Source organism: Dermacentor andersoni, chromosome 8, assembly GCF_023375885.2.
Source record: "Dermacentor andersoni chromosome 8, qqDerAnde1_hic_scaffold, whole genome shotgun sequence".
NCBI classification, from domain to species: domain Eukaryota; kingdom Metazoa; phylum Arthropoda; class Arachnida; order Ixodida; family Ixodidae; genus Dermacentor; species Dermacentor andersoni.
In genome coordinates, this window is record NC_092821.1 from 73,254,109 (window position 1) to 73,281,462 (window position 27,354).

At 45.2% G+C, this 27,354-nt stretch overlaps 1 long non-coding RNA gene across 1 annotated transcript; it reads left to right on the top strand.

The window, feature by feature from the left end:
- The first annotated feature begins 6,457 nt into the window (after window positions 1-6,457).
- LOC126538856 (uncharacterized) lies at window positions 6,458-14,049 on the top strand. The gene is made up of 3 exons (XR_007601175.3): window positions 6,458-6,715; window positions 10,104-10,140; window positions 13,888-14,049. It is a non-coding gene; the product is annotated as an uncharacterized lncRNA (long non-coding RNA).
- The last annotated feature ends 13,305 nt before the right edge of the window (window positions 14,050-27,354 follow it).

A 27,354-nucleotide genomic window follows, 5' to 3' on the forward strand; every position in this document is an offset into this window, starting at 1 on the left:
TAAGGGAAACGTTTTCGCAACCAGCGCACTCGTTTAACGGCTAAAAACTTCAAACCGGTTGCTGTGGGGTTTATGCCCCAGACCCACGATCTGATTATGAGGCACGTCATAATGGGGAGGGGGGGGGGGGAAGGGGCTCCGGATTATATATATATATACATATATATATATATATATATATATATATATATATATATATATATATATATATATATATATATATATATATATATATATATTCTCGCAATAAATTCTAAATTCTTGGGGGAATACAGTGCAGTGCACCGAACTCGTGATTAAGATAAGCGGCAGTTCCCACCTTCCGCAATGTGGGATGTGCCGTGGTCGGTGTCCACGGCAGCTATAAACTTTCGCGGTCGGTGTCCGTTTTAACTGTCGTCCCGTGTGATCACGACAAGACGGGCTTCCGTCCGATTCTCGATTTCGTCCACATTCCGAAATGGTTGGCCATCGTGGTGAAGCTGCAGCTAGATGCGGCAGAAACGGCAAAACGCGCTAATAAAATTAAAAAAAAAATGCACGCGTTCTCACTGATCACGTTCAAGAAAGAAAGGGAAAAAAAAGCGAAAACACGTCGTAAATGTTATTTCTTTTTGCTGCTGCTAATGGCACCACCGCCACCGCGTCCACGCCGTCGGTACACCTGACGCAGTAAACAAGCCCTTGAGGCGTAGAACATTTTTGTTTCTTTCTTCTCGCAAATGGGACGACGGAAATACTTTTCGTCGTTTGTGATCGGCTCGAAGCCGGAAAGCGACTCGCGAGAGTCGTGCCGACTGCAGCACAACAAACGCATCCGGCTTGCGTGCGCACGTGCGCAGGTGTGAGGCGGATGCGTTTGTTATTGGAGAGCTTTAGATTTAGGGGACGCAAGCGGCTTGCGTACGCAAGAACTTGGGGCGACGGTACTGCGCACGCGCAGACCGAGACGTGTCGGGGTCTGCGTATGCACAGTACCGTGGTTCCTAGTTCTTGCGTACGCAAGCGGCTTGCGTCCCCTAATCTAAAACTCTCTATTGTTGCGGCGAAACGGCTCAGTGACACGCTTTCTTCCCCAGTCACCCGTAGCGCTGCAAACCGGTGCCCCGTAAGGTCCCTCTATAATTTTTGAGGGACTTTACTGCTTCGCGACGCCTTCAGCCAACTGCGCAATACTCGTGACGTTCGAAATAAACTACACCCCTTAAAACGAGCGGAGCGGGAGACGCCCGATGATTACGCCATGCCCCTTTGAGAATTGTGTTAGGCTGTCGCCGAACTTAAGCGTAAGGTAAATCTGAATGTCAGCTAACACATTCTCCTGGCGTCCGCGAAAAGAAGTGTGGCTTGTGGTGAGCATTTTTAACGGCCCGTTTCAGCCATTAAAAAGAAAGCTACGCGCAGGTGAACGGAACTTCAGCAACACTTGAACGAATTCTTTACGGTTTGATGCTTACGTATAAGTAATAACCCAAAGGTATAAGGCATGCAGGGCACGAGTCGAATGACAACTAATCACGTAAAGGGCTCTTGCAAGTGTATTATGAGAAATGTGAGCCAATATGCATCCAGACGACAACACGTTACCGCGCGCGAAGTCGCCCGATATATAAATGTAAAAAAAACAAAACAAGAAGCCTTCGTGTGGCTGCCGTTACTTTTTTATTCAACAACTGCAAGTTGCGTCAAGTTAGTTCTTCTCGTTGTGGTATTGCTTGTAAATAAAAAAAAAAAAAAGAATACGAAGGATTTCGAAGCAACGAAACAAGTGCAGACGTGCACTTCATTTTTACTCGATGCGCGTATGCTATACCCGCTATGGCACACACACCGGACTGTCTCTAAAAAAACCAAAGCAGAAAAAATGCATGCGTGACTAAGTAACACAAGAAATCAGGAAAACCAGGGATTCACAAGTGATGCGAGATAGCAAGCGAAACCACATGTACACCACGCTTGAAGTCACGTATCGAACTCGCTAACTTCCGCGACTTTGCGCGAATCTCTATAAAGAGCCGTGAGCAAATCTACGCACGAGATAATTTATTTGTTCCACTTGCTCCTGGTGTCAAACATTCAGGGCGTTGACGGCACCTCTTTCTCTTAAGTTGTTTTACACGCTGACTTGGAATATTTTAACACGAGAGCGTTAAGAGCCCCTTGTCACAGAAAATTCGCTGCAGGTATAGGCGGCGTTGTGCGTATGAGAAAAATAATCCCGAACTACGCATGCCAAACCACGGAGGCCATCCGCGTGGCGCATAGGCTTTACTGAACTAACTGAATGTCTCAAAACAAGATGTGTCAGAGAATTTGTAAAGTACGACTTACACACAACCTACGTACAGCCATGATAGCGTCGGACTGTAATTTAAATATACGAGAAAACATAATTCTGTTATGCCTAAACTTAAACATAAACCCCGTTCCCAGCTGCCGTTTGAGGTCTGTCTGAGTATGAGCGGCGCCTCCCGCTCGGTTCCTTGAAACACCGTCCATACGAAAAAAAAAAAAAAAAAAAGAACGCTCACCATCGTACATAGCGTTCGCCGTCAGTGTTTCCAGGAAAACATTACGGTTACATAAGCTGTAGCTGCCGGGAAGCGCAAGATGCAGTCAGGGATCTTTGAATACCATCGAGTTCCACTCTTAAAGGCGAAGCTTAAGCGTCCTCGAATTTTTTTTTCTTGAACCATGAAGGATTCTATCCCCCTACCACGTGTTTAGCAGCCCAACACCATAGCCACTAAACAAGCTAAGGATAGTAGCTTCATGGGTCATACAAACTTGGAAAGATTCGCTTATTAACGGAATTAGCAAGCACGGTGTCAGCGCGCATAGGCAAACATGAACACATCACGCTCGACACTCGTTGTCAAGATGGTAGCGTGAGTAAGCGGGGCAGGGGCAGCGAGCGTAGTGACGTTCGTGCCGTCTATCGCTTCAAGGCAAACTCAGAAGCCAGAACACAGAACGCACAAAGGTATGGGCCGCCTGCAGACTGCTTTCCACATACGGCTTTCAAGAATACGGAGTTGCTGGAGGAGTAATAGTCGCCCCCCTCCCTTCCGCGCTGCCTCCCCGCTATCCTCCCTGTCGCGCCCAAGATTGAGCCGCGATCGTCAGTTCTTGCGCCCGGTCGCGAAATACGCAGTTGCTGCCGGGGCACAACGCCGCCTTCCCTTCCAACCCCCCTCTGCGTTCGTGCGACGAAAGACGGCGCGTTTGCTCTCCGCTTTCCTCCCTCGCGCGCGCCAGATTCAACCGCGATCGTCGGCTACCTTCGCGTGCTTTCACTCGCTCATACAGCATACGGCGCGCGGCGACGGTGTTATCGCTCGTGGACTTCATGCGGAACATCACGGCGCGATGGCGACGGCACGAATACACCTGGAGTGTCCACATTGCTATCGCAATAGAAAGTCACAGGCGTGCACGGCACACGCAGCACAGTCACAGCGTAAGCTGTAGGAACGGCTCCATAGGAGCCTGCACTTTATGAAGGATACTGGATTGTCCGAACGCTTGCGACAGCGGATGATTCCTCTGTGGCTGACTCTGCGAATGACTGAATCTATTTTGTTCGTTTTCTCTCCTTATCGATTATTCCCCATTTGTTCCTCCCCAATTATAGGGTAGTCATCCGGGCACCTCCCTGGGTAACCTCCCTACTTTTCGCTCTTCGTTTCTCTTTCTCTATTTCTCCATAGGAGTTCCATTTTCGGCATTACGCACTGAAGGGTCTTCGCGGCGAGGTGTCTGTGCGTCGTTTTCACGAGAACGATTCGAACTGTGCGCCTGACGTCGACGGCGAGCTACAGCTTGTTCTGCTCTCTGCACGGCGGTCTGCCCAGCCCGATGTTGCCTGGTTTCAGCCGCAAGCGTAGCTCTATACAATTCGCTTCTTCAGCAGTGGTTCGTACCGTGCGAGAAGGCGCCGTAACGTGTACCGAAGAGTAAACACATGTATCAAGACTACGCGGAGCAGATGTCACATCCCTTGTCCCGTGGCACTGTACGTTGCTGTTTTAATGATGATGATGACAATGATGATTTAATGAAAGCCCTTTCGAAACGAGGTAGCGACAAACAGTCACCTAGGCTGCTTCAGGTCTAGGCCCAGCTACGTGCATCATGCCACTGCTATATGCAACTGCTACATGTCGGGGCACCTGGTGGAATATAACGGAACTGCAATGCAAAGTTTGTACGTATCGACCCTACGCGGCGTGATTGTCACATCGTGTGTAAAATGGCACGATACGATGCTAATAATGAAGATTAAATGGCGTCCCCTTTGAAACGGGACGGTGGCAGTTACCAAGCTCACTTGAATTAATCAGGTATGCCACATATGCTTTTCTTTACATCAATACTTATACATATTCATATTCTTCTTTTTAATGCGAAAGCATTGTAAGCCCCATTATGCGAAAATGCGGGGTTGTAGTCGGCGGCGTGACCGAATGATCGGTCACGCCGGCCACGTAAAGCCTTGCGCAGTGAAGAAACCAAAAGTCAAAGAAAATCCGGTTGCCAAAAACATGTTGCAGACTTCTGCTTTTGCAAATATTGTAAGGCGGTGCGGCACAAATGTTTGTGCAGCGCTGAAGGGCTCGAACGCGCTCTCTCCAATAGTGTGCACTCAACTTGTAGGCGTGCAGTGGAACGCCTGGATAGTTAGGTGATACACAAGACTATTCAATGCCAGCATTGAATCCTCTAATTCAAAACTCATTAAAAATATCTTTAGTAGAACAGGCGTAAGAATGAACTTACAGGTTTTATAATATTCACCTGAAATGACATCGGGACCGGAAGTTTTTGACATGGGTGATTGATTAATGGCAATCTTCACCTTCTGCCTAGTAATCGAACTACTGATTAATGAACAGTCTTCGTCAGTTATAGGAGTTATTATAGACACAAATTATTGTAAAAGCTTGGTATCCTGGTCCCCAAAAACATAACTGAACACCACCGAATTCGAATTGAGACACAATATCATTTGCGTCAGTTACTAATGTGCCGTTCGAATACATTTCGGTAATAACTTTCGCAGAAGAGTGGTGGTGTTCATTGATCAAAGCTTAACGGGTCGGTTTCTCAGAAAGCAAGGCGCGGTTATTACATGACCGAATACGGGTGCCTCCATAGCGCATTGCGTCAAACTTTTGCAAGTCGGATTTCAAGTTTGCAATGTCACCGGCGTATGTTCCAGGAGCTTCACATTCAAGCTCATAAAGGCTATAAAGACTTTTCAGCAATTTCTTCTCTTCATAATTTTTTGCAGAATGACTTAATAGAACCAAGTTCAATTGCAATCGATCTGATTTCCTGCTTAAGAAGCTCCCATGCAAATCAAGAGAGAAGCATTTTTTTTTCAAAGCTAAGGAGACCTGATCCGTAAACTTTCCATAGCCAATAATACATGAATTTAACTTTCAGGGTGCCCATTGAGGTCGGGAACTAGCACAATTGTCGCCGCCCCGTCACCATGCAGTGGTCGGAAAACGAAATAGGGTGACTTTTTCATAGGAGACCTCTAGAAATAAACGATTACGAAACATATATACGATCGAGTGGAGAATTTGAACGTCGTAAATGCACGTATATAGAGCAATACATTTGCTCCGATGCTCCTATATATATGAGCCTTATTTACCGGCCTTATTTGAGTCTCTAGCTCCTTTAGCGGATTGTGACTGTAGTGTTGTTCCCTTAGGCGACATCAACTTTGTATGTCACGTGAATGACCATTGATTACATAACACCCACAGGGACAAAAGTAGTGAAGTGCTATTTAACATCACTGACAAAGACGCCACGGCAGCTCCATGGTTCTGGTTGACTAAATGTGTGCCTAGTGTGTGCGTCGCTGGGCACGTGATGGCGCAGCCAATGGGGAAGGAGGTACCGCCAGGTAAGGAGTGCATAAAACGAGCGTATAAAAGAAAAAGAAAGCATTAATGTCTAATTGAATGCCGTTGAGCGGTCCTTCGAGTTATGGACTCCTCGCGGGCAAGCGAGCGCATTGAGATGCTTGGCACGTTTTCATTTGGCCTTACCGAGGTGCAGTCAAAATGCAGACGAGAGTTTGCGTGGACAAGGAACGCGCGTAAAAAGAAAACATTTCACCAAAAGGACTATAATGCTATCGCATTCCCACACGTAAGCAGTCTCAAGTGTCTCTGCCAATTTTTTCGCTAACGATCGCTATCCGGAACAATACCTACCTCGCTCAAGCGTTGTTCGGCGTGTTGTCGAAACGATTGGGTCGTGACACGTATTACACTCTCAAACAAGTTTGCCCCCTTTGGGCCGTATCTTGTCCCACAACGATAATCGTCATCGTGCCCGCATTCCCTTTCTTTAACGCTATGAGCCCGGTATTTCCCAGTCACGAACGGCTTGCGCCTTATCAGCGTGACACAGCATTTTCGAGAGGGAAGTAGCCAGCGTTGAGTTTTCAAGAAAGGAAACACAAGCAAGGCAGATGACGATTATCGTTGTGGGACAAAATGAACCCCGAATGGTGTAAACATCTTTAAGAGTGTCGTGGCGTTCAAGGCTGACGTGTAGCTGTTGCCAGAACACGTGCAGATTCTTCTCTGGCTTCAACTTAAAAAGCTCGGAGGTATACTTCACACCACATGACAATGTCCTCCACCAAGGTTCTGACGTTTGTTTTGCTGACGATGACTGTCCTTCTCATGTAAGTATGATGCCCAACGTTACCGATATGACTCGATACAGAACAGGGGGCCCGCATTCCCAAAATGTGCCGCGCAGGAGTTATTTGTAAGAGCAAATTCCAGCCAATCCCGATGCTGAGCACATTATATTAGCGTAGGCCGGTGAGGCACTGCCAAGGAGTACTTGCCAGCGAAAACATTTGTGAATTCGGTCCCGGCAGTGTTGCTGTAGCGCGCTTGTGAGATGGTTTGATCGTCCTGGCGTTTTAATGCTTACTTCATTTGCATATTGTAAGCACAGAGTAACTGAACGATTAGTATATTCGGGAAGGGTGATTGTTCCTAATTTTGTACGTATATGAAGGTGACGTTGGCCCGCATTCACAAAAACATTCTTATGCTGCAAGAAAAATAAAGTGTCCATATAAGAGCAGCTGCGAACCAATCATGACGTTTTTACATGTTATAAGCGAAGGCCGCCCGTGATAAGAACATGGTCCTTACGAATGAAAGGTTTCGTTAGTTGTTAGCACTACAGCATTTCTTTTTTACACAGAGAGTTGTTAGTGTGAATAGAAGCGCTCGAAAAGGTTTATGGTGTGCGAGTTTTCCTAGTATCCTGGGAGAAACTAAATGATGCGAGAAGGTTAGATTTGGAGTAAACGGGGGAAACGTTAGTAGTATTGTGGGGGGCAAAAAGTGAAGGGCATGAGCTTTTTATATGAGAGCAAAATAAAAATTCCCAAACGCTCGTTTTCTCCTTGTTTATCAGCATCGTATGAAATGCCTAGAAAGCTTCTCCAGTATTCTGGGAGAGCCAAATGTGGCAGTAACGCTATATTTCGGAAGTATGTTATTGGTACCGTATACCGAAAGGTTACAGTGTGCAGGTAAATTAAAGGCTTTGCAAATGAGTAATAACTGCGCGTTTTCTTCCACCTAAGAAGCGTTACGTGAAGCTAGTACTTACTGTGCCAATTTTCCTGAGACAGCTAAATAGGGCAGCAAGACTCAATTTCCATAGGGATAGAGAGCATTTTATGCATGATGTGCGATCAACGTTTAAACTGTGCAGGTTAACTTAAGCATTTCCAAGAAAATTGCTTATAAAAGAGTTTGATAGCGTTATACAGCCATTATACTCAAAATTTATCAGTGTTCGAGGCAAACTAAATGCGCAACTGAATTCAGATTTTGTAAAATATGGGGAATGTTAGAGACGATGTGCTACTAAAGTTTAACGTTTGTGAGGTAGTTACAGGCCTTGAATATAATTGGTATTTCCAGGCGTTACACACGAAGCGTATACGTTTTTCCAGCGTCCTCGGTGAACTGAAAGTGGTATCTAGTTCATATATTGCGAAAATACGAGGCATAGTTGTGTGTTATGCGCAGGCAAAGTTTAATGCGTCTTATTTAATTACACACCCTTCGAGGTCATTTGCTTATGCAAGTGCTCGGGAGCATTACAAGTGTACCTTAATAATGGTGTAGAATGTTTGACCGGTGTTCCGAGAAAAGTAAACTTACACCGAGTTGAAACGTGGCGGATGAAAAATTTTAGGATAATTGTGGCTTTTGTGGAGAGTACACGTTCAAATGTTCGAAAGGGTAACGCACGGATGTTTTACGGTGTTCCTTTTTGCTCCCTTCATGTGGCTGCAACGGTTGCAGTGGCCGACGGTCTCGACGTGCATTGAGACTATGCGACCAGCACTGTGCACTGAATACTTGCCTCGGTACACGGATAAATGTCACGATGGGACAGCTACACCCGTAGAGCTGCTTTACACGCTACAACGCTGTCCTCGACTAGTGGCAAATGCAAGTCACTAGTCGAGTGATTGCACTTGCCACTAGTCGAGTGTCCTCGACTAGTGGCAAGTGCAAACGCCTCTCTTCGAGCGGCGTTTGCACTTGCCACTGCCAAGCCGAGGGCTGACTTGTGTCCACGTGTGGGACGCGTGAAATTGCTGCCCTATGCTTGCAGGCTGACGAAAGCAATTTTAGTGTCTGTCAACACAAACGACTGAACTTGCTTTTGTCTAATATTTCGTCGCTGCTACATTATTTACAACAAGAACAAGAAAATGGAACGAGAAAACGGAACAATATTGAGAATATAGGGCTTCAAAATATTACTTTATCAGCCTAAACCGACTTATCTACTATTTCTCTTCATTGTCTCCCACAAAGTACAATAGGCGATTAAAAAAAAGAAGCAGATGTATACAATCGGCGAAAATCCGTATCCGAAGAAACGAAATAACCATGTAAAAACACATTAAACGGCATTTTATCGTACAAGTGACAGTAGATTACAACACGCTGCTACACACTCAGAAGGTTAGTATAATGGTTCTTGAAATGATTCCGTTGCCGAGAAAATAGTGAGGGGTATAGAGAGTTCCACTCAGCAATCGATAAAACTGGAGGGGAATTTTGATTTGATCTAGGCTTGGCAAACTTTGCTTTTACTTTGTGAATGTTTTCTGTACGAGTGGTTGGAAGTATATGAGCTCGGACGAACGGAATATTAGTATAATAAAACGAGGAAAAGAAAACAGACAACCGCTTAAATGTCTTGCACATGTCAGGAGCAAGGAAACTGAGCGACTTTTTTCAAAGCGGACACACTTTTATTCTGAAAGTATGAAGACTGCACAGATTCATGTTGGACTGATTCGTGTAGATTAGAGAGCGTGAAAGGGATGTCCAATGACGGATATATGTTCAAAGAAGGCGTCAACAGTGAATTATGTGCAAGAAATCTCGTATCTCTCTTCACAAGACGTGCCGTTTCCGATAACTGAGCTTTTTATGTGCTTGTTGGAAAACTGCTCAGTGCGGGTATTCAAGCTTGAACTTTAGGGAAACGGAACACTCTGGTACTTAAATGAAAACGCGTATTTGACAATATTACCACGCATTTTATACTGGTTCGTGGCTTAGGTGAACGACAGCGAAATCTTACGTGCTTAGCCATTGCTGTGGTAATTTTCATCTGCGATTAGTCACCCCATTCAGTTAGCTTTCATAAATCAGACTACACCGCAATCACATTGGCAGAGTAGCTCATGTTTCGTTATAGACGACGGAATCGTCCGCGAACAGACGTATTTGTGAAATACTTCAGTTGCGAGGCCGTTGATGAAAATTGATAAAAATAATGGAGCGAGAAGAGACTCACGAGGCACTACCCAAGTGTCCCTAGTGCGGTTAAGTAAGCAGGGGCCGAATTCACGAATCCTTTTGTTCGCAAGTGATCTGTGCCATTGGCCCGCTGCCTTCGCTGATTAATGTGTCCAGCATCAGGGTTGACTGGAATAGCCCTGTGGAGAAGGGCTATAGTCGGCCAGATACGCGCTCTGTACACGACCTCTCATCACACGTGGCCTTTATTTTCAGAACCGAGGTTACCGCCTTTACATCCTGTGGCAGCCGGGTGAGTTATTCTCAACTTGTTCTCTCATAACGGACAGCCACTACTCCCTTTACACGGCGCTATCGCGCAACCTTCCTTTGCTGGCAGCGATGTGTACCTCACACTTGTACGGCGAGGAAATGAATCGCAAAGGAAACAACGACTAACAAAATACAAAACAAAATATTCATATTCAAACAAAATTCAAACAAATATTCAAACAAATATTCAAACAAATAAAATATTCTAATGCACTCCCAAACATAAACAACATCCTAAGAAAATACCACCCAATATTATCAAGTAACGAGCGCCTGCGAAAAGCGTTCCCGGATGTACCCAGGGTTACCTATCGCCGAAACAAGAACTTTAAAGACATGTTAGTGCACGCAAAAGTCAGCCAGGCGCATTCCCCCGTAATAAAAGCATGTTGTCGCCCTAGGTGCAAAACCTGCAGGCACCTTCAAAGTGACATTAAAATTAAAAGCACCGCAAATAGTTATACACATGAAGTCAAATCTAGCTACACTTGCACAAGTTCGGATGTGATTTATATGCTTGAATGTCCATTCTGTTAGAAACAATATATCGGTGAAACAGGACAATCAATGAACGGCAGATTAAACGGACATCGCGCGGACACCGCTAAAAAGCTTCCCAAAGCCGTCGCCGAGCATTTCAACCAACCAGGTCATAACTTTGATGAACTTAAGCTCTACATCTTACAGTCAAATTTCCGTTCTGAACGAGAAAGAAAATACAGAGAATCATACCTTATCCATAAGTTCAAGACATTGCAACCAATAGGCATAAAGGTTTCAAAGGGAGCTTTAGAACCTATTCGCTATGCTAAACTTCAAGCTATAGGCAACAACACGTAGTTTGATTTCTTGGCGCATCCCCCCCCCCCAATTTTTTTGCTCCCCTTTCCTTTCCTTTTTTTTTTTTGTCAGCCGTCGTGTCAGACGCCCTTGACACGCCGGCTAACGCGCGTGTGTTGACAGACCGGGGTTGGGCGGTGGGGGGGGGGGGATAAACAAACATTTGTTTGTTTATTCTTTTTTCACAGAAATCACATGAATGTCAACCAATGCTTACAACAGCAACAATAGTGACGTCGTATTTAGTAAGTGCAGTTGCAGAAAAGAAACAGCAGCTGCTCTCTACTAGTGACAGTATGAAAAACTAATATCGCCGCAAGCGGAAACCAGTCTGTTGAGATAGTTATCGTCAGTATATGTCCTGATGTTTCTTTAGCGGCTCGTGACATGGAAGACACACATAGAAACTGCATTAGGCAGAGCATACCGGATCTGTCGCCTATTTCGTAAGCTATGGTTTGACTTACCTAAAACCGCTCAATTCATTACTTGCAACACGATGCCTTTTTCTCGCATAAATTGTCGCTTATTCAGGGATGCATCAAATATATCAAATATGGCGAATTAGTTCTGCGTAATCTCGCAAAGTGGAGGAAGTATCATGAAAGGGCACAGTTGAGGGTCATCCACCTGAATCTAGCACGAAGTTAGAAAGAAAAACCGCAGGGGTTTCTTAGAAAGAACGCTTAGGAGGTGAGGAAAATATCGTCCAGCTCCACGATATACCGCCCTCGTTATATGCACGCCTCACACAGCCCGAGAAACGGCTATTCGTTTGACCGTACTATACGTGTACAACATGCTAGCCATACGAAGTTGCCTCGCATAGCCTTCAGTAAATAAACAATTTCAAATATATGTAGATATGTTAGTGTACAAAAAAAGGCTATTCGTCGTAATGCAAACGTTCCGCCCGACAATTACACGAAGCTGCTATTTCAAGGACTGAATGTAATACAACTTCGTGGCTTTTATAATACGGCCTCACTAGGCGCTACGAAGAGGACACTAGATTGTGAATAGTATTGTTTGCCTGCTTCAGCCGTTTTGAGTCTGTCTGTCTGTTATCAATCAATCCTTCCTATCCATCCGTCCGTCCGTCCGTCCGTCCGTCCGTCTTACGCCGACCCAGTGACTCAAGCTGTCTAGCTGCTCAGGCTACCAGGTATGTGCTCCTGGTCGTGATACCATCGTGGGCGTTCCATTGTCGTCATTCCAGCTTCGTGATATCTTACTCCCGTCACGCCGTCGTTGTAATGCCTTCAGCCCCGATCCAGTGGCCGACAATGTCTAATGGCTTGGGCCAATAGATATGGTGATATGGGTTCATTATGGTGATGCCGTCGATTGGTCGTTGCATCACCACCATTGAAGCTTTCTCATCCGACATTCGTAATACCGCCGCCGACACGCCATCGCCCATCACACCGTCACATTCATTTGCTGTCGCACCGCCATAGTGATGCCGTCGTGGTCGTTCAATCGTCGTCATTCGCACTTCGTGATTTGACTCTCGTTATGCTGTCGTCGTCATGCCACCTACTCAGATTCAGTGGTCCAAGTTTATTATTGAGGCCACTAGGTATGTTCGTGGTTGTGATGCCGTGGTGGTCGTTGCATCCTAGCATGATCGTCATTCCATCTTTGTCATCCAACTGTGGTCATGCCATCGTCGTCACGCTGTTGTTTTATCGCTGTCATGACTTCAATAGCGTCATCCCACTGTCATGCCGCCATCGTCATACCGCTTTCATCGTTCCATCGACGTCACTCTTCTTTCGTCATTGTACTGTAACCGTACTGTCGCCATTCAAATGTGATTATACCGCCGTTGTCACGCCTGCAGCTTTTTGCGCACAAGACGAGGACGAAGGAGAGGCTGAGACACACGCTGCATTCATGTCCTACCAACATGCCCAAATGGTCACCTTAGTGAATTGTCATGCCATCATTGTCAGACAGTCTCTATCATGCCTCCATTCTCAGACTGTCGTCGTAATGGCGTCGTAGTCGTGCCATCATTGTCGCGATAAAGCTTTCGTGATACAGTCATCCTCACGCCATAGTAATAATTCACTAGTTGTTATCCCATTGTCCTCATGCCGTTGGCATGTTATCGTCGTCATGTATCCATGGGGATGCGCACGCAAATACCTTAAGGAATAGCTGGAGAGATCATGCAGCTATCGTTCGCCGTCACACAAAGTGGTAAATCAGCTGTAAACAAGACTGTCAGGCCACAAGACCGTCTCTGCAATGTTATTTCCTCTATGTTTCCCAGAAGGCTTGTAGATGTCACATAGGGATGGAGTAGATTTTGAAGATTTACGTGGTATTTCTCAGCAATGTGTGATTTACAGATGACATTGTACTGCTTATAACTGCTGAAGGTGGCTTACAACAGATCATTTGAGGACATGAAAAAGCAATGCTTGAGGGCTGGTTTGAGGATTAGGGTTTAAGACTAAAGTTACGATCAGCAGCAAGGAGAGTGAATAAGGGTTAGTAATTGATAGTAAGCCTCCCAGTCAATAATGGGGACATTCAGGAGAGGTCAGACACTCTACGTAGAAAAATTTCCGTTTTCGTTCATGAGAAACACTTTTTATTTTATTTCTGAAGAAAAGGTAAGCACTGCTTTAAATATGCACCAACTTAAATATGGTCCTAAAATACATTCGACAAGTAATTATATTCTACGAATTTTATGTGGATATGGACTGTAACATTGCAATAAGAACCAGCGCCGGTTCGATAGAAGTTAAACTAGGCAATCAAGAGGTAGATGGCAATCCATGCCTTGCAACACATGCCACGGTGGGCTGCAACACATCTATTGCGCCTTGCAAGAATTGCTTACATTTATTTATTTTCGTCCTTCTTGCAGTGTCGCTTTGCCTCGGATGGAAAAGTGTCGGGCTGCTCCAGAGGCTGCAAATGTGTCCGCAAGACCACAGGCATTGGTGACAGCGGCAATGGCACGTGCCGGCGTGGCTAACCGCCAGGTGCCTATCAGCTGCTACATTTATTGCCACTCGCTAACGATAAATAAAAGCGAATGACTGAATGAATTTTTATGAAGAAGCGATGACTATGTGGCCTATGCTCGGGGGGTGGGGGGTTATGGGTAGGGTATGGAGAAGAGGGGCGGGGGGCACCCGACCGCTACCACTGGAGACGAGACGCTTTGAAGAACGTAAGCACCTCTGGAGGTGACTAAAAGCCTCATACCACTCTTAAAGGCCTAGATCCGGGCAGTCACGCCAGGGCGAAGTCTCGCAGGGACATAAGGACAGCCCCGGCCACCACAGGGGGCGGAAAGGTCCACTCCTCCAGAGCCCTTACAGTGCAACGATGGTGGTTATCGTGGCGGTTATGGGCATCTTGGAGTCCAGGACTGTCCCGGAGAATATGTCGTATAGTGGGCGGGTGTCCGCCTTGGCATGTGGAACACTTGACCCTCGATCCTTGTGATTTGCGCTGGGTCATTTCGTTCTTCAATTGATCGGCGCTTCACCAAAGGGACGCAAGCCTGCCACTTCTGGGGCACATCTCCAGTGAGAGCGAAGCTACTCCGGGCTTTGTGAGGCACTTTTTTGCACCTGTCGGGAGGACCTTTCGGTAACGGGTGTTCGTTTCGTGGGTCATCTCTCGCAGTCTTCTGCACCAAGCGGGAGATGCCTCAGCGAGCTCACGATCTGGAGCTCTCTGCAGAGGAGGAGCTAGCGGGGTTGGACTGCACCAGAAGAGTGGGAATGCATCAACTCGCTCAACCGCGCACGGGCAGCTTCGTTGCAGAGGTTGCCCACGTCGTCCGGTACCCAGTCCACCCAAACTCGAGTCACAGCTTTCTCAGCTAGCTAACTTCGCGCAGAATATTTTGACGAAGTATGCAGTAGCGCTTAGTCTAACCTCTTGGCTACCACTGTACACATTTGTGGATACTTTTTCTAAAGCAAAAAGTTACGATGCAATAAAATTGCGTGTCTTTCTCGGCCTGGACCATTGTTTACTCAGTTTCCAAATGAGGACACCATATCTCTGCCGAGTCGACCGCTAAAAGAAGTAATATGGCTGCGAGCGTTCTCGCAAATCGTCCTGTTCGCTACTAGCGCTCACATCTGTAGACACTTTATCTGAAGCCAAGCGCGCCTCAGCGAAACATTCCGAGACATTCAAATCACGCTCGTTTATCAGCTTGCATCATGGTTTACCCTGTTTCCAAATAATGGCATCATACATCGGTCGAGGCCACCGTTAAAAAAAAAGGAAAATGGCGGCGGGCAGCTCTCGAGATGTTTTCGCAACTTGTGTTCGCATTTGTGGACACGGCATTTTGGCTTCAACATGCTTATGTTACCAATTTTTCTTTTTTGAGCTCCTGAAATACCGTGAAATTAATTTTTAAAAAGAGCTACTAATTTGGCTTCTTACATATTTTTCTCCAGTGAAGAGGCTAAATGCAACAAAATTACTCCCAGGATGACAGGCAACACTTGCAGTAACACTGGGAAATGTTTCGCGTTGTATTTCCTCTAGACAAACAAGACTCGCTTTGCTGGACCTGAAGTCAATCTTTAATTGTTCTTTTCCCTTTGGGCTTACCATGTACGCGTCTGATTACTGCGCTGCTGGAAAATGACATTCATGATTCACTATCTATTGATTTCAGCAAACTCTACCAACATAGATTCTCTATTGTTTCTACTGTTTCTCTTTTTTGCACTTTCACAGTGTATTCAAGAACGACTGCCAGTACACCAAGTTTTAGTTTGTATAATTTGCGAATTCACCATCCTCATAATTTCTTTCTGCCTCACCGGCATAACTGACGGAGAATTGCGCACAGACCTATATGGCCTCAAATTTCAAATATGCCACACCTTGTGGTTAGATTTTGCTGAAATGAGTGCTGCCCTTTCGGAAATGCCTTCGGGGAATCCAGGGTCATTTGTATAAGAACAATCTATGTCTAGTGTCGCGTTATCAGTTTTACTAAAGGAAACGCTGAATCGAGGAGCTGGAGGCCTAGAAAATAAGGCCAACAACATGAAATAATTCGGTTTATCTTGCGGCTGCTGTAGGGACATTACATAGGTGCTTCGTGCGTATTCGTACGCAACAGTCGAATTATAAAGAAAGCTATAGACGGAAAAAAATATGCAGGTCCTACCTACATGTTGGAATCCGACAAACGAACCTTTCGTGAAGTGATTAAAGAGACGGATTATATGCAACCGATTTTATTCTACACAGCGTTTTGCACCATGTCGATTACTTGCCTATGAGTGAAGAGGACAAGACGCGGAGACCCCCCGCGTGACCCACGTGACCCACTCGCTCTAGTCAGCGCATCTACTGTAGCAGCCGGCTCCTGGTGATAGTGCAACTGTTAACTGCACTTTGCATGACGAAATACCGACCAAGCTGATGCGCGAAGGAATGAAGCCAAGGAAAGTGAACGTAGAAAAGCTTGCTTTATTAAAGGAATTGTGCTCTTGATGAAGTTTATTTGTTCCAATGACGGTATTTTGGCGTCGTTTTTTTTATCAGTGAGTGACTTTGTACTAAACAAGACCGGAAGCCTGGACACCTGTGTGGTAGGGCTGTCCTGCGTACGAACTATTCGGTAGAAGAGCAGCACTCAGCCAGGATTAACAAACTCCGGGAGTTGTCGCAAACAAATCTCCGCTTTGATTAGTAACAGGCGAGACGAACTTAAGCGATCCGACTTCATTAAATACGTAATATCCTAAGTAACGATGGCACAACCTCAATCAGAACCGCAAGAACAGTATTCTGGATCTTGGTGAATGGTGTCCTCGCATTGCTTTTCATTCTCCATTGCACTATATTATATGGCATAATTTCGGCTTTTATCATTTGTAAGGGAGAAGAGTTTACAAAATGGGTAAAACTCTGGGCGAATGAGTAACGTAGTGCGCATCGAATGGTATTAAAATTCACATCTGCGCGAGAATTCCTGCTGCTGATGTTTCTGCCCACCCCTCTGAATTTGAGCCTAAATCGTAACAGTGCCAGGAATGCGATGTTTATGCACAGCAACAATTTTATTTACGACGGAGCGCAAGATATTGTTGAGCTAAAAGTGACGGATACCTACAATAAATTTCCGTTGTTTTCTATTGCTTTTTTTGTTTTGTAAATGCAGAAGAGAAACGTTGTTCCCCTTTAATTGCTATATCACGAACATTGCTGCCTAACCTATAGGCACCTCGCCTGAAACGCACAGGGTGGCCTTTTTAATATATGGACATATTTTTATTTTTTAATTATAAAATATATTTCTCTCTTTCTCTCGCTGTGCCAGACATACGCAGAAACTACACAGCGTTTATTTCATTTATTTAAAATTTATTGCACTCATTCACGCACCACGAAATTGAAGAATAAGCATATTTTATGTAATAACTAGGCTGGTGCCGACATATTAGTTCAACGCATATTAGCGCAAGGAATGATGGTACGTCTATAGGTCAGCTGAAGAGATATCTGGGGCGCTATAACGTAAAGCCATTCCAAATGTTCTCATTTAAATTCTGCACTCAGTCCGCAGTGATTGGTCGACTATTTTTGCAGGCTACCTCCTCCCCCTTCTGCGCCTCGGTCGCGAGGTCACGAAAACCGCGAGACCTGTTTTCATTATGAACTGTGTACAATGACTATGCCCGACTAGACCGAAAAAATTAAAATTATTTCAGATACCATGCCTTCTCCGCCATTAGCCTTCCGCTATTCTTGAAAAGTTTTCGGGTTGCGCTTGTTGCGACTTTCTGCCCGGCTACGTCGCCAAACCGCAAAAACTCATCACGTCAAAATGGCGTGTACACATTAAGGATACATTAATGTGCCGAACACAACTATTTTTTTTTCGGCATAACCGAAGACTGCCTCGTTCCGAAAGAAATATGAGGTGCTTGCCCACCGATCGTTCTGGCACTAGCTACTCGGAGCTGCCGGGCAGAACAGAGTTATTTGCGCAGAATATTTTTTTTTTTTTTTTGCGTGGCAGAATAACGTTACCGAGCCCGTTTGGCCCGTGCACGACATCGCTCTGCCAACTCCTCTTCGCTGAAGATCCGTTTTAACGGTTTCTTTAACCTGCCGTAGCACACAGTCGCGATTTTCGACCAGCCACCGCAAGCAAAGCAAGGGGAAGCGGACGGATCCGAGACGCCGGCACCGTCCTCCTCACCCAGTTATCTACCGCCACTACACTAACTCGGCTCCACCGAGACCCTCTACATTTCTGCGTGCTCCTCGCCTCTTGCCTGCCAATTAGATATCGAAAAGCTGTCAGGGTAGGCAATGTTATTCGCTTTGAAAGAAAACAAAAGTGATCTCCCAAAACGAGGAGAGCGTTTAATTGGGTTCTTCAAACTACGCTGTGGGTCATCGCCCGGTACTTGCGTCGGTAGTTACATAAATTTGAATTCAACAGATTGAAAAAAAAAAAAGAGTGGAATAGTTTTACGTTATAGGACCCCTGGAATTGAACTAGACATGAATGTCTGTTCAATTACGTGAAATGGTCTCCCGCAGGGGGACAAAGACTTGGCCATTTTCATTTCTTACCATGACAGTAAAGTAACTGCACAGCTAAACCAACAACCGAATAACTGCTCAACTCACAACTGTGCCAGGATCGCCACTGAAAATGTCTCGGTTTCCGCCCTTTGTACTTTACCCGAACGTGTAATATTTAAGCCAATTGAACTACATTGAACATACGCTCTAGAACACTTATGACAGCGCGAGACTTTTGGAAAGCTGACACCTTAAATTTCTTTGTGGCAAATGAATCAAAGCCACGATAACGTAACTATTCCGATTATCTTCCTTCTCCCGCTCCCTGAGTGGTCAGGGTGGCGCTAGCCAACGTTATCGCCACGATCAACCGGTAGTGTGTGGTGAATGATAGGAAGGAAATAGGATCAAGCACGAAAAATCGCTACGTCATACTGGTACAAATGGCCCGAGTCAGGCGTGTAGATGCATGAGTTGAGCTGCAGCTGGCGGTCCTGAAACAACGTAGCGATGTCGGAAGGCAGGTCCAACGATCTGTTTTTTATCACGATAGGAAACTTCTTGCCTTAGATACTTTCATGTCTTCTGTCAGGGGTAAGCTAGCTCAATTTATATACGAACGTGCACACAAACCTAAACAATGTTCGATACACCGATACCGGAACTTGACCGGGCCCCTCGGAGAGCTGCTTCTTGAGGCGCCATTTTAATAATATTTGGTCGGATTGGATTAGTTTAGGTTAGGTTGGGCTAGGTTAAGTTGGAAACTTAAAGCAAGAGCAGCTTTTATTTGTTACTTCATACTCTCTTTATTGGCGAACAAAATTTGTGGATATTGTGGTATGTAAGTCGTATAAAATTTGTGTTGTTGAACAGAGCGACTATCATACCAGAAACCTAACTCGCCCTGACGAACATAGATACATGAAGTCCTATCATGCCTTCAACAAAGTGACACTTTTTGACCAAATTCTGTGTTCCATTGTTGTTTTTGCAGAGACAAAAACGAAAAAAAAAACAGTAAGCGATTCTGCAGGCGACAACCATGACTTCCAGGCGCGTGTATTTCGACACGATTAAGCAATAATTAGCCGCTTTTCTTTTTGATTGCGACTCGTATTAAAGACATTGTTGCTTCAATAAATGCAAACACGCACGTGTCCCGCGCAGTGGGTGCACGTTAACGATCTCCAGGTGGTCAAAATTAGTCCGGAGTTTCCCGCTACGGTGTGCTTCATAATCATGTCGTGGTTTTCGCACGTAAAACCCGAGAACATAATTTTTTTGGGACATTGGCTAAATGCGGCCCTCCAGAGCCTATTTGGGAAACGCCGATGATACGGGGGGTGTATTTTCTCCCTAGAAATTGATATGCGGTCTGCAATCGTGTCGTCACCATGTCGCTGGCCTATTAGTTGCGAGGCACGTCAAACTGGCCAAACTGATTGCGATAAAGATGCTGAGAATTCCAGCAGCTGCTACATTTGAACGCGGCAGAAGTACCTGATGCATTAGAAACAACAGTAGATGAGATTTGATTAAAGAGCAGCTACTATTTAAAACATAAGTTCGTCGTAATACGAGAGCATGAAAGCAATATTATCACCTTGTTACAAAAATACACACTATCCAGCTGTAGAAGACAAACGGGCGCTATACCAATGCAACATTATGCTGCTGAAGTCTCTAGGTACGTGACTGCTATTTTTAATGTTTGTTCACTTGCACACAGTTAGAAGTCAACTTAGTCATATTCGGCACGAAATTCCGACAAGCTCCTGTAACCCTTTAAATAGCAAAGAACACAGTGGTCGAAAACTAAAGGACCACTCGCCTTAGCATATGCTTCTTAAGAAATACGATATACTTAACGTTCATTTAAATGTACCCTTTAGAAGAAAGAACAAATCTTGAGGCTCTCCATCGAAGCGTGAGGTGGCGCAGATTTCATATATAAATTCTGAGGTTTTACGTGCCAGAGGCACGATCAGATTACCAGACACGCTTTAGTCGGGATTGACCTTGATCACGTGGGGTGACCTAACGTGCACCCGCATCCAAGTGCACGAGCGCATTTCACTTCGTCTCCATCGAAATGCGGCTGCCATGGTCGGGATCAATCCCGCGACCTGAAACTCAGTAGCGCAACGCCTGCCCCCGTCAGTCACGGCGTGCACGCAGATTTGTGTACGCGACTTATTTTTTTATTTTTGCCATTTCTGTGCAGTGGTGGCAAGGAATAGCCCGCAGGAGACCTCAGGGTAAATAAACATTCTGCTTATCTAAAGTACCTCCCCATTAATTCCGAGAGAAATGCATCGCTACGAGCGACCGCTTTGGTGAAGGCATGTCCGTGTTTTACGACACGTTCGACGTGGGGCTTTTCGGTGCAAATTGAGAAGGGTGATTTTTTTCCTTTCTTATAAATACTTGTAGCCAATAATTGTGCACGTAAGTCGAGTAGACTATGTACTTCTTTAATGAAATAACGAAGCATAACTGATCGCACAATAAGCACACATTTAGTTACTCAGTAATTATTATGACTCACTATAAGCTTCACTAAGAATACTTCTACCAGAATGACTTGCTTTCAGTGGATCTCCAGGCACGGGGCTACTTCGGGGAACTGTGTCGCAGAGTGACGGCTGTGTACCTCGGGAAAGCTATGTTGCGTGTTGTTTACAGCATGGATGGTCGATTGGATAGTGAATGACTCATAAAAACAGTTGTGAAGACCTGACTTTTTTTCAATCTTGATTGCAATGATAAAATCTCTATTAATTCAGTGGAATTCCGGAAGGATTGACTTTGCCTTTCGTCGATAAAAAAGGCAATACCTGCGTCATATGCTGAGAGGCGCATTCTTCCTGCACGTCATAAAAATATAAGTGCGCTTGCTCCTGCTACGTTCGTGCACAAAATTTCGCGGTAAGATAACACTGTGGAAGATTTTTCGGCACCGTCTAGGCCTGGCGTATGCCATATCGCTCCCCCCCCCACACACACACGAGCAGTGGAAGCCAATGTCGAAGGTGAAGCTTTGCCGAACAGTAAACGTCCGAAACGGCCACTTGACATTACAGCCACCATGTTTATCACATTGCTTACGACGAGCGGCTTACAGAGAAAGATAATTAGGCGTCTCTTTTTTTTCTTCAGAACAGAGTAACTAACTGTTCCAAGTGTTTTATTGAACGATCCGCAACATAAAGCACAATCCTGCAGCAAATGTTCAAGAACAGAGCTGCGGTAAACGCAAAATTCATTTTTTTTTATGGCGCGCTGGCAAAAACGCCCGTCCCCGTATGCACCCAAGTGGGGGTAATCGCTCTTCATATATATATGTGCATAAGCAGAAATACGAGTGAGTGATTTTGGCTGCAGTCCTAAGCGCTTCTCACACAATGAACACGAAAGCGCTAGAACGAACAAATCACCGCAAGCAACGGTCCAGTTTATGGTCCCGTATAAACTGGAGGAATGCTGACAGGCACCCATTGTCCGTAAAAGAAACACCGTAGCCTTGGACGCTGACATCATCGTGCCGTGTCAAGTAGAGCATTGGGCTTTCAAACAAATGCCAAACAATAATATTCTAGTTGTCTGACAACAGGCGGCGCGTCAACCTTGAACGTTCCTACGCAAGTCACGGTATAATGGCTTCGAAAACATGCAGAACAACGCCTGTGCAAGGTAGGTATTGTTACAAATAGCGATCGTTCGGAAAAACAGAATGACTCACTGAAACAGGGAGGAGCTGACGATACAAAATGGCATCAGCGTTTCCTTTCTAACACAGTTGTGCAAGCAACACAGTACCTTGTCCACATCACAGTCATGTTTTAAGCTTGTTGACAAAAATATAACACTCTTTTATTCTTAGCGCAAGTTTTGAAGTTGCCCTGAATTATTGGCCAGTTGATAACGCAAGAGCATTACGAACTATTGAGTGTACATAAAATCGTTGCGCAAATCGAAGCTGTAGCGACAATAAAGTATTTACTCGATTTTGCATAAACGTGATGTCTTGCGTAAAACCAATAGAGAAACCACTTCCGAATTGCACGGCACACGCACCTATTTGTTCTTCTGAAGTAGTCCCTGCATCAGTTTCATGCATAACAATGCGCTTATCGAAAGCGATGTACAAACAACTGGTGAAACTTGATCAACTGATTGAATTTTATTCATGTATTTTGCATTGTGGAAGACGCAGGGACAAAAGGCATTTTGACATTGCCATGGTTGAACAGAGTAAATGAGCTCCCGAAAAAAAAAAATGTTATCACAGCATAACAATGTCGTTCTAATTCCTACCCTGGCATTCACTTCACATTGATGTCACGGTGATTTAAAAGTACATGCGTATATTTTACAAACATACACGAAATTTACATAGATGTGCATACATTTGTGCATCTCAAGTGGTGTAATTGCCAGCAGTTGCCCAAACAGAAAAAATATGACAGTATAATGATATAGTATCATAAATACTTACATCACAAAAGATTGTGTTGAAGGGTTTTCGCTAAAAGTCCAACGAAAATGTCAACAAACAAGTATGAATGCGAAACATACGTATTCTCTAAATAATAACTATTTTCTTATTTTTGTTCGTTTAAATATTATTCGTGCTATCGAGTAATTGTAGCTTTACTGTTTACTAGAGTTTATCCTCACAAAACCGCGGCTGCTCAATAGCTGTCCTGCTTCTCAGCACGAGGTAGCAGGTTCGCTTCTCAAAGGCGGCGGATATGTTCGGACAGGGGCTTAATGCTGAAAAGCAGTCGTCTACTGAGAGTTAAATGAGGGTTAGCTGAATAATAAAATACGCTGGACATCCCAAATTCAAATATTTGCATGCGTTTTACAATAAAGTTCCGGCACATGAACCCGTACCGCTGAATAAGTGATGGTGTCAAGGCATGTAGAACGTGTTCCCGCAGCTTCATTTCATTTTCCCAGTAATTAGATATTCAAAACAAGAAGATAAAAAAAAGCGTCGGTCTCAGCTGTTGCTTGTAGCTCGCTACCTCTGGATGCACCGGCTTTTCCTTTCCAAAGTTAGTCCCGCTTTTATTTATTTTTTTTGCGGTGCCGAGTAAGCCTACGAAACTACCATCGCAATAGAGTCATAAGAGTCCCAGTGTCAAGTCTCAGCGCCTGTAAACCATGTGTTTCGTCAATGGGCAATACACTCGCCATATCAATCACGCACAGACTTCTATGGGTCTTGAAGCTATAGTTTCGCGGTTCTGACAGTGGCGCTAACAGTGCGAGCACATAGCCCCTAGGACAGACACAACAAGAAGAAACAGTTTACGAACTGGAGTCTACAGCGTGGGAAGCTTTGCAACGTTACTGCGCTTCTTCCGAACACTGCAGAAACGAAACCCTATAAAAAGCCTCCTTTGTGAACTGCTGAGTCACCGTAGCTGAATGTGTGTGCGGTAGTCTCTTTCCACGTGTGTGAAAATGCTACCCAGCTGACGCGGATTGCCGATTGGCGAAGTTGGGTAACGTGATATCTCGCCTAAAAGCAATCGCTCGTACGAAGCGTAGGCTTACTAGCACTGGTAGTTTGTCCCGTGTGGCCTTGTCCTCTGGTCAATATAATGCAAAGAAAAATTAAAAGTGGTGCTCTTGCTACCACTGTTTCCAAAAGCGTTGGGAAAAATTGTGAATGAGAATAACTTGATGAAATCATCTTTGTTAAAGCAGATGCAGACATGGCTCCAGGACATTTCTTGTTCCACAGATGCCGCGAGCACACGTAAATTAAAGAATACTTTCATTCAAATATTTTGGTTTAATATAGATTCGAAAAGTAACTTCAAGTCGTTTTCTGGCAGCCCATCCACCTGCCTACGTTTCTGTTCAGTGGGGCGCCATTTGGATGGCGTCGAGCTGGCAGTATTTTACAGTTACCGGCAAGCCGGTAAGCATTGTTTTTAGTAATACTATGTGCATTACATCTGCAAGCACTGATCAGAACGGAAGATAGCGTGTGCTTATATTCTTAATCTAATGTTTGGTGTTATTTATGATAACTCCGTATTCTCCATTACACAAACAATCAATCTTTTTGGCCATAGCTGGCCTCCTCTGCTTTTTGTACTTGAGTGATCGACGCCGAGCTGATGGAGCCGACTGTACTCGAGCGCTGTAGCCGTAGCACATTCCTCCTCCCTCTCCCTATCCTTATCTCTCCAGACTACCCAACGAAATAGATAGGCCGACATCACTGGCGTCTGGCTTCTGTGCGCGTGCTCCCTAGAGTTCTTTACTATTTTTCTAGCTGGGCAGGTGAAACGTTGCCGCGTATGTGACAGGCTCAGACAGACACGGATAGAGCAGGGACAGATGCGGCGAGCGTTGCTACCAACCGTAGTGACGCTCATGTTGTCCGTCCTTCCTATGTGTCTCATTGCGCGTATCGGTGTGCCCCCGTTTCGTTCGCCGCTTTTCTGCACATGCAAAGTGTACGCGTGTACAATGCGGATGTGTCTGTTGTTCTGCGGCCAGCATGTCAGAAGAGCTGGCTTCCGGCTTCATGCCCATCACAAAAAATGGAACATTCCCTTCGTTATGTGCTGCAAAAAATAAAGAAAAATGGAACAGATCTCGCGCACTGTAGGAATTCCGTGTTACAAGCAAGAGTTTGGTGGTATCTGGCTACCGAGCACTGTTTTAGATTACGCAGAGCGTTACCAGGGCGACCTACGTGTTTGTGTAAGACGAAAAGCTACGTGTCTCACGCGAGTGTGTGGGTGGCGACCGCAGTAAGACGACGGTGACGAAGAGAGTGTGTCGCCGAAGGCATGATTTCTAATGGGGCAATTCCACGGATGATTAAGACATGTCTATTTTTGGGTTCCACATAGGTGTATCAGCATGGTTGGAAGCCAACAAAAGAACGCTTTCCGCGTTCGCATGTACTTAGATTGGAGATCCACAGCTAAAGCTTCCTCTTAAGTCCCTTCTGCAGGCGCACTTTTGAAGCGCAATAAAGGGCACGCATCTAGGGCAACAGCAACGCTTTTACAGAGGGTGCCAGTTGAAGACAGCCGCAGAGATACCGTCTTTTTCTCTCCATTTTTGGCGAATACATATTCCGTGTAGTAACGAAAGGAAATGCAGGCGACGAAATAGGCTCTACGTGCATTGATTGGAATATGTCACACGGACAATGGCAATGCTTTATGCGGCGGCGATCTTTTCTTTTCTTTAACCTGACACGTTTTTCAGTTCGGTTAGCATAGAGGATTGCTCGTTTAAACCGCATGTAACGAGAGCGAGTAATACTATTACGGCTGATATGTTTGCAAGCGCATTACCCATTCGCCTTAACTTGTTATCGTTCTGTAGCGGAAACAAGGCGTTTAATCAATCATGCATGAGTCGCGTGCACAAATGGCACCATTGTCGCGCCACGCACTACGCAATCCAACCTAAATTTAACCTTTCGCTCTGGGTTCAGAGAGGCCTTACTCGGCAGTACGTTTGTCCATCTGAGCTGTAGCGGCTGCCTTTAACAGAGCTCAGTCAGCCATAGTAGTTATGTTCTTTCAAACTCAATCCTGTGCTCTGCATGAGTTACAAGGCTTACAAGTGGGCATTTCATTGGTGCAGAAATTTGACCGCGGCTTGGCTATGGTGGCCCAGCGTTAGACACACAGAGGTCAGAAATAACTCGAAGAAACTCAGATAGCGGGAAAGAGGGATGCCAATTCGCGCTCACCACCACTGACCATGGCGGGCCTACTACGAAAACGGAGCGGGCACGTTTGCAAGATCAGACCGTAGGACCTCCATTCGTTGCATCGTATGTTAGGCATGTACGATTTGCAATGCGTCAATAAATGTCCCTTGTTTATTTAATTATATAATTTCTTTAACCTAGCGTACATACGCCCTCAGCACGCACAAGACGTTTCACGTACCGGCTGTACCGGCTGCGTCGCCGGTACAGCCTACCCAATATACCTTCTTTTTTTGCGCAAAACTTCTGCAAAGTTTAATTTTCGGAGGGCTGCGATAAGCTGCTTGACTGGTCCCACAAGGCATTGTAAATGGCAGTAAGAAAACAGCTAGCTTATACTTACTTATGAAGGATGCAAAATTGCGGAAATACAAAGGTGTTGGGAGCTCAGTTTAGCGGAGGCAAGTAATACACGTTTTGATAAGTTGAGAATGGAGAGTCGACTGGCGTTATTCAAAATTAAAAGCAGGTTTGCCGAGTGGCTGTGGTAGCGCCCCCTTCAAGCGAGCAGGAGCAATGACCTCCACGTCGAGGCATTGTGAGGGGAGCAAAGGGTTATCACTCTCACGGCGCGGCAAACTGCATTCCCAAGGAGCGGGGACAACGAAGTGATGGACGTTCGCTACAAAGGTAAATGCAACAGCAGCGACAAAACGATGTGTCATGAGGCCCAACATGCATTCGGTCACATGGCGGTCCCACTGCGGTGTAATAATGTAGTAGTTCTCAATTAAAACCAAATAAAAACATGGGCTCCTTAAGAACATGACATTTCAATATCTCTGGCATGACAATAATATATACACAATAAAACAGTGTCACACGATGAAGTGTCACTTACACATGCATACAGACGTTTTCTGGGAAATAAAACACGCTAAGAGCTCTAACCTGCTACTTCGTACTGAGCAGTAGAGCGTGATGTTTAAGTGAACCAACTCGGTGGTTGTGAGTATAAGACGCGAATGAATACATTGTATAATTTTTATATGCGCAAGGTTTTCATATAAACCCAGTATGTAGCTCGTGGCACTCATTGGT